The sequence below is a fragment of the Drosophila suzukii genome, chromosome 3 (assembly GCF_043229965.1).
Source record: "Drosophila suzukii chromosome 3, CBGP_Dsuzu_IsoJpt1.0, whole genome shotgun sequence".
Lineage (NCBI taxonomy): Eukaryota > Metazoa > Arthropoda > Insecta > Diptera > Drosophilidae > Drosophila > Drosophila suzukii.
The window spans coordinates 24,068,385-24,080,214 of NC_092082.1; the positions used below are offsets into that span (position 1 = coordinate 24,068,385).

The following is an 11,830-nucleotide window of genomic DNA, read 5'->3' on the forward strand; positions in this document are numbered from 1 at the left end:
GGCACTAGTTTTCAGCATTCCTAATCGCTATTGAAAATTTCAGAAGTCAAGCTGTAAATATGTGTGTTTTAGCAATTGTCAACAGGAGTTGTTTTCTATAGTACACCACGACCAGCTATATTCAATCCTAAAAGATGGCGTTCATTGACAATATTTGAAGCCTATTGGGGATATAGAATACAAATTTATCTAATGCTATTTCGAGAAATTGGCTGCAAAAAAAGTTGAAGATTGTTAAAAGATGGCGTCGGGACTAGCAAAAAATATATTTTTCAGTTTGATACAAAATTTAGCAGGCAGACGATTACTTTTGAATGACATCTAGCCATACAAATTTCCGACCTTAAGAAAAAGAATGTTTTATTTTGGGCTCAAGAAAACCCTTCCTATACCCGGTACTCGTAGAGTTAAAGGGATCCGTCGGTATGTAACAATTAGAAGGAAGCGTTTCCAAACCTTTAAAGTATATATATTCTTGGTCAGGATCACTAGTCGAATCGATCTAGCCATGACAGTCAGTCTGCCAGTATGAACGCTGAGATCTCGAAAAATGTAAAAGCTACAAAGTTGGGTTTTGGCGTGGAGAATCTTGAGGTTCTTGCACAGCACACTCTTACGCCCATAACGCTAAAACCCGTATAGCACCGACATTTTTTAATTTTTTTGAAAAATATAAATGAGATCTTGTTTTGATTATAAATGTCCATCTACAGGCCAAAAATTGTTCAATTCGGACCATTCTTTAAAAAGTCAAGCAACTACAAGTCTGTCTCTCCTTTCCATTCCCCGTAGCTGAGTAACGGGTATCTGATAGTCGACTAAAGCAATCTCTCTTGTTTTCGCATATTATTATAAAAATAATAATAAAGTTGTCTTTAAATATCTAGGTAGTTAAAAAATTAGAATCGAATTTTTTAAGACTTATAAATTATACTCAGAAGTATATGAAGTAAGCCCCCTAAAAAATAGTTATTATTTTACAAATTTGTTTAAAAGAAATCTATCCATAAATCGTAATGCAATTGTTGCATTACTACTGCGGTGAAAAGACCTTACAGTTTTCTAAAGAAACAGTAAACTGAAATTTTAATCAAAGTATGTAATGTGGAGATGAATAAGATTTAAAGTCAAGCTAAGTTGGATCATGTCATTTTCAAGTCTTGCAGATTATACATATGCAATGTCCACTTTAAGCTCGTGAAAACCACATCAAAGTGACCACAAAGTAAGTATCTTGGCCATTATCAAAACTGTACCAGCTGCCATCAATCGCTAACGATACGAGCACATGCGACCAGAGAGACAAGTCGCTCCTGTCCGCAATCAGCAAATCATTACACATGTAAAAACATATTGGCATCTCTCAATTTGTTCGTTATATACAAAATATTACATACGTAAAAATACAAATTTAAAACTGAGTATACTTAACTTACTTCAGCTATTCGTTCCTGTCGAAGCTAAAGTATAGTAACTTAATATGTGTGTATCGACTTTGCTGGAGAATATTTGAACCTTGCGGAGTTGGAAACATATCTATATCAAAAAATATAGTCAGACTATGAATTGACTTACTAAAAAAATTATAATTTTGAAATGGGATCTCATTTTTTTTTAATGGTAAGAACCAGCATAAAGATAAGTATAGGAACTGTCCAATACCAGGGACCGTAATCCTTATGAGTTTTATTTTAAAACTCAAAAAAAATCATTATTTTTAATAAAAAAATAAAACTGAGATATAATGATTATTTTTTTATTTTATAATAAAAGTAAAAAAAGAACATTATTCCTGCGCAAAAAATCAAAAATAATGATTTCAGATTTTTATTTTTTTGATCAAAATAAAACTTGTTTTGAAAACGCGGATTTCCTGTACCGATTTTTTGAAAATTTTTGAGTAAAACTACAAAAGGAGCGCAAAGGAGTGTCCTGGAAAACAAAATGGTTATATTGGCCTTCTGCATTTTTACGGATGATATTTTTGCTTTGATTCAAAACTGTTCCTAAAATAATTTTACAAAATTTAGGTTGTATGTATTTTTATAAATATAGAAAACAGAAAATATATGATAATTTTTTTGTAATCGTTTGAATTGGTTATCAATAAAATTGTGCTATGGCATATTGATTAAACTTATAATAAGCATTACATAATTTCCATAATTTTAATGTTGAATAAAAAATTATTTTTTCGAGCAGGCCGTGATTAATTTCTGTGTAAAGACGAAGGCCCAGTGACAACCACTTGGAGCAAGTCCACTGCCCCTTTAGCACTTTCTCTGCACCTTTCTTTCGAATCAATCTCGACGTGAACGAACCACTTGAGAGCGATGACCAGCCAAAAACGAGGAATATAATGAGCAAGTCAAGATGGGGCTTTTAAAAATAGCTCTCCTCCACGGTTGATTCACTCGGGGATTTTGATTACGACGAGGGTCAGGGGCCACTGGCAGCATCGCTTTTTTATGGCATTAGAACTGCGGCTATTCAAATTACGGTCGACTCGAAGGCATGTGTGCTTTTTGTTCTTGCAGCATTTCTCCTGATTGTAAGCCGAAGATTTATCGCGTGCTGGATGGGAGAAGAGAGGTATAAAAACCTGCTTGTAACGTCATAAAATCGAGATAAATTATTTAATTTTCGATTTCCTAAAACCATTAAGCAGAGGCAGAAGAGCCCAACGCCTAGCTACCCCATAACCAAAAGCAAGTTGCCAAGTCATACCAGGAGACACAATCACAATCTGCTGGCCCTTATATAAAGCGTGTAGAGAGTGGGTATAAGTATATAGACAGGTATACCTGAACATAATGATGGTTTGCAGCCGATGCTGCGCTGCCTCTGCTGACCGCTGGCTGCTGCATCCGCGGCAAGACGAAGGACATGGGCTCAGACACACATGCCGGGGTACATGCATACGCCTACCTGTGCGCAGGTAGCACGGCCAGCACAGGTAACCAACTCTTTGGCCCGGCAAACACTGCCGCAGATACCTCCACAGATACAGATGCAGATGCGCGTTACTTGTTGCAAACAAACGCTAAGAGATGAGGGGACAGCACCACAAACTGGCTGCCCCTGCCCCATGCTGGGCACCACCGGCCACATTTAGCAGCGTCATGATCATCAGGGCCAGGCACTAGGGACTGGGATTCGGGACCAGAGCCAACCGGACCGGACCGGCCAGGGATTGGGCCCGAGATTGGTGATGCTCTGAAGGTCTAAGGTGCAACATCAGCCTGCACCAGGGATGCACTCTCTAAATCACGGTGACTACAGATTTTAGGATAACATCATTAAAACTTTGGGCTTGGAATTATTTAAATATTTCTTTTTAGACTTTCTGAAACATTGTCTATACAATTATTGCCGACACAATATCCTATCTGGTTAAAACATTTTGGCAATTAATTAAAAAATATTAAATCGTCTATTTAATTCAGTTTTCAGCAAAGATCGAACAAACATTAGCTGTGATTTTAATTGTGAATGGCCTGCTTCTGTCAGATTCTTACGGACAGGAATAAAAAGTGTGATATGTTGTTATAATATGGACTAAAGCCCTGCATGGGTATACAATTTGGGTAATTTGAGTACCCAATCCAAATTTGAAATACAAGTCAGGTTACTTATGCAGGGCTCTAGTATACACGTTTTTTAAAAATAAAACTAACAGACAATGATTATTTTCGGTGCATGGCCTGTAGAGGATTCTGCCTTTTAAGCGGTAGAGGGAAAAATGTTTTGAGAATTTTTGAATCAAATTAGTTTAGTTCTTGCAATTTGAATCTATTATTTTTGTATTTCAACTCCGAACACATAGGCTTCATACAAATAAGAAACATATCTTTTATGTATATAATTGTAATAACCTTTTTTAAAAATTTAATAAATAAAACTTTGATCTCAAGCATCATATAATAAGGTAGCAGTTATTAGTAGTAGTTTTAAACACTTAAATGAGTTATTTACTATGCTCGTTGGTCTTTAAAGTAATCTCTCTCGATATACTATTAAATCAATATATATATAATGATAGTTAGATCTGGAATTTTCCAAGAATCGTTTGTGATTTGTGCCCATCCCTGGACCAAGTGCAGCTGCCTGTAAGGCGAACCGAGTGACTTGGCACTTGGCCCTTGCCAGCGACTCGGCCCTGTGCTGGCATCCTTTGTGCCTTCCCTTGAAATGTTACTCTTTTTGGTTATTTTTCTTGCCCTCCCTCCACTCACTCACACTCACACGCGGATGCAACATCTCTGGAGTTGGGCCCACTCTTTCTTTTCGTAGTCCCCTTTTTGTTTTTGATTTTTTCGAAACGACAAACCGGCCGGCATTATTTTTAGAATTTTTCAGCCAAACTTGTTACCAAGCTGGGGCGAAACTGGCTTCGAGGCTGCAACAAAAACAAAAACAGCAGCGACAGCAGCCAGCAAAAATGCAATGATCTTGTTCCCATTCCACGACTTTGGTCCCCCCCGCATAGCCGAAAAGGTGACTTTGTCTCGGTGCCCCGCCATACAGCTATGTGGCCATGTAGCCGGGTATCTAGGTATCTTTGTATCTGTGACTCCGCATTGTTACTGTTCTCTGACTCTTTAATGCCCGAAAACCAGACTGGTGCTCGAAAATTGTATCGATCTTGGCCATTTGCCGGTGGAAGTTCGGGTTCGGGTTCCAGCCAGAGCCACCTTTTGTGTTCTGTTTCTGGCCTGTACGCCTGCTCCTCGGCTCTTCCCCCTCCGCGCAGCATCATCATGATCTCGGTGATCATTATAATGCCGATGCCGATGCCGAACAGGGGGGTACAGTTTCGCTCCGAACTGAAAAGTTATCATTTTGATTCTCTCTTTTTTCAGAGGCTGCTGGTTTGGTGGGTTTCGCCGCGCGGTCGCTTTCTTTCGGGTTCGGCTCAGATTTGGATTCGAGCTGAGGCTTTGGTTAATTTATTTTTATTTTCGTTTCATTAATTTGAGTTTTGCCTTTAATTGAACGGCGTTCTCGTTCGCCCCCCAATCAGATTATTGACTCTTTTCGGGTCTACGTCTTCCCCATTCGTTCTGGGCATAGTATAGCTCTCTGCGTAGGAGATTATTCAAATTGGGCATAGACAGGGGCCTTTGTCTAGGCCCAAACATGTTGGGTTTAATGAGTTTTATTAGTTCTGGCTCCGGCTCAATAGGGTTTCCGCACGGAGAGGGTAAATATGGCCGGTCATTGGCTACGCGTATAGTGTTAGAGGAGGGTAAACGGCTCCCACCCCAGGGGCTTGGCTCCGCCAGTGGGGCCAACTGGTTTCCATTGGAATATGCTTATTAACCTGGTCATTTGGAGATCGCGGACAATGGCCAGGCCGGGTCTTTGAATTGTGAAATGATCTGGAAACCGATAGAGCCCAAAGTGAATGGATTCTATGGTTTATGCAGGGGAACTAGTTTGGCTCTCAAGGAAGATAACTGGGTGTTACGTAGTCTATAAGTATCGGTGTTAGTGGTATTGAGTAATTGGTAATAAATAAAACTAATACATATTAAATCATAATAATACTGATTATATCATATTTTATATTTAAATGTGCATTCTTAAAATGGCCTTTATAGGATTATGTAATTGTAATATTTAAAGGTACTAGAACCCTTTAGACTACCCTTTAGACACAAACTAATATTGTTCATTTCCAAATTCGATATCAACCAGAGTCGTATACCCGATAAGATCTCTGGCAGACTGTCGTCAGAGAGCTTCGGGCCCAGAACCTCGCACTTTCCCACAATGCCCGCTACAGAAAGACAAACAAAACTTTTGACATATTTATATATCCATAACTGTGTGCGCAAAAAGTCAAATATTTTCTCTGCACGTTCCCAGCGGCGGAGGCAGAAAGGCGGTAAATGAGCAAACCCCAACTCATCTCACGTTTGCTTGGCAGGCAGACAAATCGGGAGGTCGCAACGTTGGCAAACAATGCAAATTTCCAAGTCGAAGCGAGATGCAAGTGAAAGACAGAGAGAGGGGGAAAGAGAGGGGAGACGGGTGCGAGGGGGACAACCTTCTGCTCGCCGCGTCATAATGTCAATAGGTTATGGGCAAGTTCGTTGCCTAAGTCTTTCGTTTCTGAATGTTAGCCAGCCGCAAAAGCCCCTAATCACTTAATCATTTTTTCCAGCGAAATTGTCCGAGCGGTGGGCGAAATGTGAATAAAGCTGAAATATGTGTGTCAGCCTCCGAATCTGTGGGGGCACTCGAGTCTCTGGCTTTCTAAATAAATTGCTAACCATATCCGCCAACAAAAAGCGACATTTCAATCTGTGAGTCATTGCAACGTTGCTTATTTCTATACAATTTCTGCCTGATTACTGCGGTTTTGCCCGTCTACGATTCAAAATTCCTGGGCCTACCGACAAATAGCCCTCCCCCGAAAAGTCCCCGAAATCGAAAAAAGTAAACGCAACTCAGGCAATTTGATCTTTAAATTTAAGCACGTTTAAATCAAAAGAGCAACGGACACAACTGCACATGGATATATCTCTTGCTCGAAAGCCAAAAGCCTTGCGTGCCTGGGCCTTGTACATGAAATACGTATACCTATATATATGCCTATACATAGTCTTCAATCCCACACAGCCAACAACAACATCAAAAGAGTTTGAGGCCCCAACAGCAAAAAGCCAGCTCCAGCAACAAAAACCACACGGATGACTTTGTGAAATTCGAAAGGCGGCAGCGTTGCCTTCGCCACTCTCCACCCCCTCCCCCTTCGGTTGGGGCAACTCACCTCCTTCACTTGGCCATTATGTACTTTAAATTTAAATTCAATTGACTTCTTTTATGATGGCAAACGGGCGTCGTCGGCCACGCCAAAAAAATACAAGAAGAAATCAAGAAAAAATAAAATTAAACAAGGAGAAAAAACCGAAAAACGTGCCCAGGGAACTGCTCACGTCGCACTCGAAAGGGGAGCTAAAGCCCCGTCTTTTCTTCTGGAACAGTGGGGCAAACCCTGGATCGAGCTACGCCCCTGACTTTTGCCATTTGCCTGGCAACTTTAACGGCCATTTCTTTGCTGTTCGCTGTCGCTGCTGTTGTTGTTGCCGCTGCTGTTGATGTTGACGTTGCTGTTGTTGTCGCTGCCACGCAGCAGCAGTACACTGAGGGAAAATGTACCAAGAAAAGGTTGTCACGGAGTTGTTTCGGATAAAGCACATTAATATAAATCAGCCAAAATACAATCAACAATAAATATTGAATTACTAAATTAGATAGTATTATTAGTATATGTATTAAAAACAATGTTATCATGTTAGCTGCATTATAAGGAACCCTTAAGGACTTTAATTTATTTTATAAACAATGTTAGGAGATGCAATATTTATTATTGCTTTTTAGATTTAGGATTGTTTTGGGCCTTAATGTTTTTATTTTTGTTGAATAGTTTCGATAAGTATTATTGATTATTAGGCGAAATTATAAAGAATGAAATAACGAGGACTACATTTTTCTCAGTGCAAAGGCAACATCGTCAGTTGAAGTGATCGTCGTCGGCCTACCTTGGTAACGTATTTTTCGTCGTCGCTGTTGTTTTTCTGCCAGTTTGATCTTTGCCATAAAAGTGATTTTTTTATTCTTTGCTGGTTGTTGCGTGGCCATTGCGCTACAGTTGATTGCGTGCGGTACGTGGGTTCCCAGCAGCAGTTGTTTGAAATGGGTAGGTTCAGGTTGGGTCTTTGAAACAAGAAGGATTTGCAAGGAACGAGGGATGATCCGTTCCGGGATTTTTCCATTGGGATAGTTCATGCAATGAATAAAGATAATCTTGCTCGGCTTTAATCTTATGGTGATTTGAAATGCTTATGAACAGCTGTCACACAATTCTTAGAATTAATATAAAAACATTTAAAATTTCGTTTAAGTAACATTTTGAAAATCTAGTAACAACCTTGAAACATGTTCATATTTATTATTCAAGAATTTCACGTTCTGATTTTATATTTTTTTATTTATATCAAAATTGTAAATGGAATTTTTAGCGTTTGATTGCTTATTTATTATTAGTTATTTATTATTAATTATTGTATAAAGAAATATAAAATTAATTTACTTACAAATATCATTATATTTTTTTAGTTAAGTTTGACATTCATTTCTCGCCCATAATAAATTTCATTTCTTAACTTTATTCCCACCAGATCATATCATTCCACAAATGGATCCCTTGGCGTTATCCACATCTAAGATCAGCTGTTAATTTTCACACTCCTCTTTATAGAGGAGTATGCTGCCCGGCTAAGTCAGATGGGCAACTTTCGGTCGACCTCTTAACTCTTGATCAAGTTTCTCTTGATATTTGCGGGCTTCTTTCATTTTATTTTGGGTTTTTGTCGTGTTTTATTTTTTGTGGCTTTTTCGCGCATTATTCAGTCTTTTTGTATATTTTTGGCAAAAGTTAACTTACCAGACAACAAATTTGCCGAGGACCAACAAAAAACACAACCAGAAATCGTCCAGTTTTATGTGCTCAACAGGGTTTCAGTTTGGGTTTTTAGATGGGATATCGTGGAATACAGGGTGGGTAATTACGTTAGTGTATAATAAAACAAGTGAATAGATGCAGACATTTGATATTTAAAGATCGGTGTAGGTTTTGGCATACATTTTTTACATTGTTAGTACGATCCCTCAGAACTTTTCTTATAAGGACGACTCCGAATGGGAAGGTCATTAACATGTTGAAATATAAGGTAGAAATACAAGGAGAAATCAAACAATTTTATTAAAATACATATTAAATCTACTTTTCTACCTGAGTGGGGGGTAAGATCCCCTATATTCCCCCCGTGGATCCGCGCATAGTTGAATCATTTTCAATATTTGAATCTTATCTTTAAGTTCTCCTTCATATACATTAAGACCCATTTAAAACACATATTCGTTGGAAACAATAGGCATTTCAAATAGCTCACCCTGTAGACCCATCGTAATGCCAGCCTTTATAATTTCAGCTTTCGTGCAATATAATTTTGAGCATTTTTCACCCGCATTGTTGAAATCTAAAATCAATAGCCTTAGCCACAGCCACCTAGACAATCGTTAGGCAACGTCTTTCAGCCATCTCTAGCTTATAGACTGTAGTCCATGTGTGTGTGGTACATACACCTTGCCGCACGCACACAACCGCGCGGAGAGAGGCCCACTCACGCACACAGCGGCACCTGGGCAGGCTTTGTACTTGTCTCTTACCTGTGTTACCTGTATGCCTCTCATTTGGCGGGAAATCATGGGTCGCTCGCCACTCGCAGGGCAAAAACAAAAACCCGAAAATCAGGTAACTACGCTGCCGGCGTCGCAGTCGGCGCTACAGGTAAGCGATCGGATCATCGGCACACCAACGCAGGGGCGGCTCACACCGACGAGATACCTGGTCGAGGTCTTATATACAATATACCTGCGCCGACGTCGACGTCGGACGTCTCAAGAAGCTGATCTGGAGCTCGTTTGTCGCATTTTTACCAAAACTGAATTTAGTTTAGAAGCGTTTGGCGGCGTTGAAGGTGTGTGCTAAAGCAATCCGGTGCCAGAGCCAAAATCTTGAAAAATCAAAAATCTTTGGAGACCAGAGTCACACTTGGCCGAAATAATATCAAAAACTAGTGCAGTTTTAGTGCCCGATTCAGTGTGAAATCCTCGGAGATCGCGGCACCATCCAACACAACTCAATGTTCAAGTTTTAGTTCGCCGTATTTTCCAACTTCAAGATATCTGGGTATGTCATTTGCATTCGCAGCTGTTTGATATAACCCCACAGGCACACTCACTCGCACACACACCACCGATCGCATATAGAAGGTACGTATTGTAGATCGTGAGCAAATTCTTTAGACATCCGGCTCTATAAGAGCGACACACGCTTCCAGAATTTTCAATAGCGTTATCGTCATCTACCTCATCTCATATGCACAGACAACTCTTGATTTTCTGGCTTCGGCCGAAGAAAACGTGTTTCGGGGCTACTCGAAATCGATTTGGTAATCAGTTTCCTATATATGCGCAGATCTGCGATCTAGGCCTAGGCGAAGTCCCCTCTTTCGGCTCTTTTATGGGCCCAATCAGCGGCGGCATCTCATTCAGCCCCAGCCCCAGCCGCAGCCCCAGCCCATTTGAATATGCTGATGTATCCCCTCCATTTCGCGTGATGTGTGATTTGTTCTTGGAACTATTTGAGTATGACTTGCGGTCAGCGACTAGGCGTCAACTCGAACCGAGTATGTCTCTATATTTGGTATGGGTATTATGTTGATTCTGTAATTCACGTCATCGGCCTAAGTCGAGAGGTTCGTTCGGGTCTGGGTTGGGTGTATAATATAGGGGGACCTATATCAAAGGTGTGTTGACTGCAAGTGCAAATTAACCTTAAAAGCGTATTTGAAGAAATTTCAATAAAAGTCCCCTGCTGCTTGAATCCACATAGAAACAGCAGCCAAGTAGATGATTAGATTATTTCAAGACTTGCTTAGACAGCGGAAAATAGCAGGGTAGTTTGCATTAATCACAGATATCTATAGGGTATTGGGTTCGTAATATTCCTAGATATTCAAACGTAGATAGTATATCAGCACTAATAGTCAACATTTCAGATAACTGTAATGTATTATCGATTATTTGTAAACAGGTATCTTTCCCAAGAACCGTGGACCTTAGCAAACTAATATGGGCTTAGCTAGGGCCTTGTGTAAGCCTCCTCAAGAACCCTCCATTAGCCAGTTAGCCTTTCATCTGGATCTAGACCTGCGGCCCACAGACTTTGAATGCTTTCAAAAGTTTTTCGCCTACCCACCCAGTACGGGTACTTGGGCCTATGGCCCCCGGAATGGATCGCAGATCGTAAGTGGCTGGCTGGCTACTGTCGTCACACAATATCCATTGCACAATTCGAGGCAGGCGAACAAAATGGTGAAGTGAAGTGAAGTAAAGTGAAGTAAGACATTCAGAAAATTCGCCTGGCTGGCTGGCTGCTTTTCAACATTTTCCGCCGCTTTATGTTTCAGCGATTATTACCAGCGGAGTGTGGTGTGTGTGTGACTCGAGGAGTTGTGGAGTCGAGCGAGGCGCATAATTGTGGGAACTTACGTTACGGAACGCTCGTCTAGCAGGCCGTAGACTGGTGGACTTGTAGACTTGTGGACCTGGCTAAGGCCAGTCAGCCGTTCACTTGGCTTACTCACTTACTGACTCGGCCCGGCGCTATAATGCCAATGCAGGTCCGAACCCGAACCCGAGCCCAGGCCAAACCCAGGCCCAAACCGTACCCACCACCACCCAACGTCTTGGCCCTCGTCTTCGACTTGGTCTTCCGTCGTTCCAGTTACAGTCACTTGACCAACCGAAACATTGGGAATACGAAAGCGAATACACGAGCGAATGGGAGTAAGAGTAAAATAAGAATAAGACGGGTCTCGTTTTGGTGGGCATAATTGTTGATCGTCGTAGCGTGCATATTTATGGGAATATTTCTCCAAGCGAAGGAAAATCATTGCAGCTCCTCACTTCTTCCCATGGCATCGAGGTTCTGGTTCTGGACGAACGCGCGCTCGTCCAACTTTGACCTTTCTCCGACCATTATCTCGTTACCCTGTCTATGCAAAATGCATAAAAATTCCACGTAGCATTTCTCAATGCATTCAAGGCGGCTACGCCTGCGCAAAAGCCGTTCGTATAAGAAATAAAACCAAAGCCGCCGATGACGACAGCCATGTCTGTGTGAAAATGCCTGTGTGCGTGAGTGGGCGACAAGTCGGAGAAACGAATTCGAGAAATCGAGTGAATGTCCATG

At 40.8% G+C, this 11,830-nt stretch overlaps 1 long non-coding RNA gene across 1 annotated transcript; it reads right to left on the reverse strand.

Annotated features, from left to right (window-relative positions):
- Window positions 1-2,012: 2,012 nt before the first annotated feature.
- On the reverse strand, window positions 2,013-5,505 carry LOC136116907 (uncharacterized). Its single transcript, XR_010654001.2, has 2 exons — window positions 2,805-5,505; window positions 2,013-2,574 (listed from the first exon to the last, which is right to left on the reverse strand). It is a non-coding gene; the product is annotated as an uncharacterized lncRNA (long non-coding RNA).
- Window positions 5,506-11,830: the final 6,325 nt, after the last annotated feature.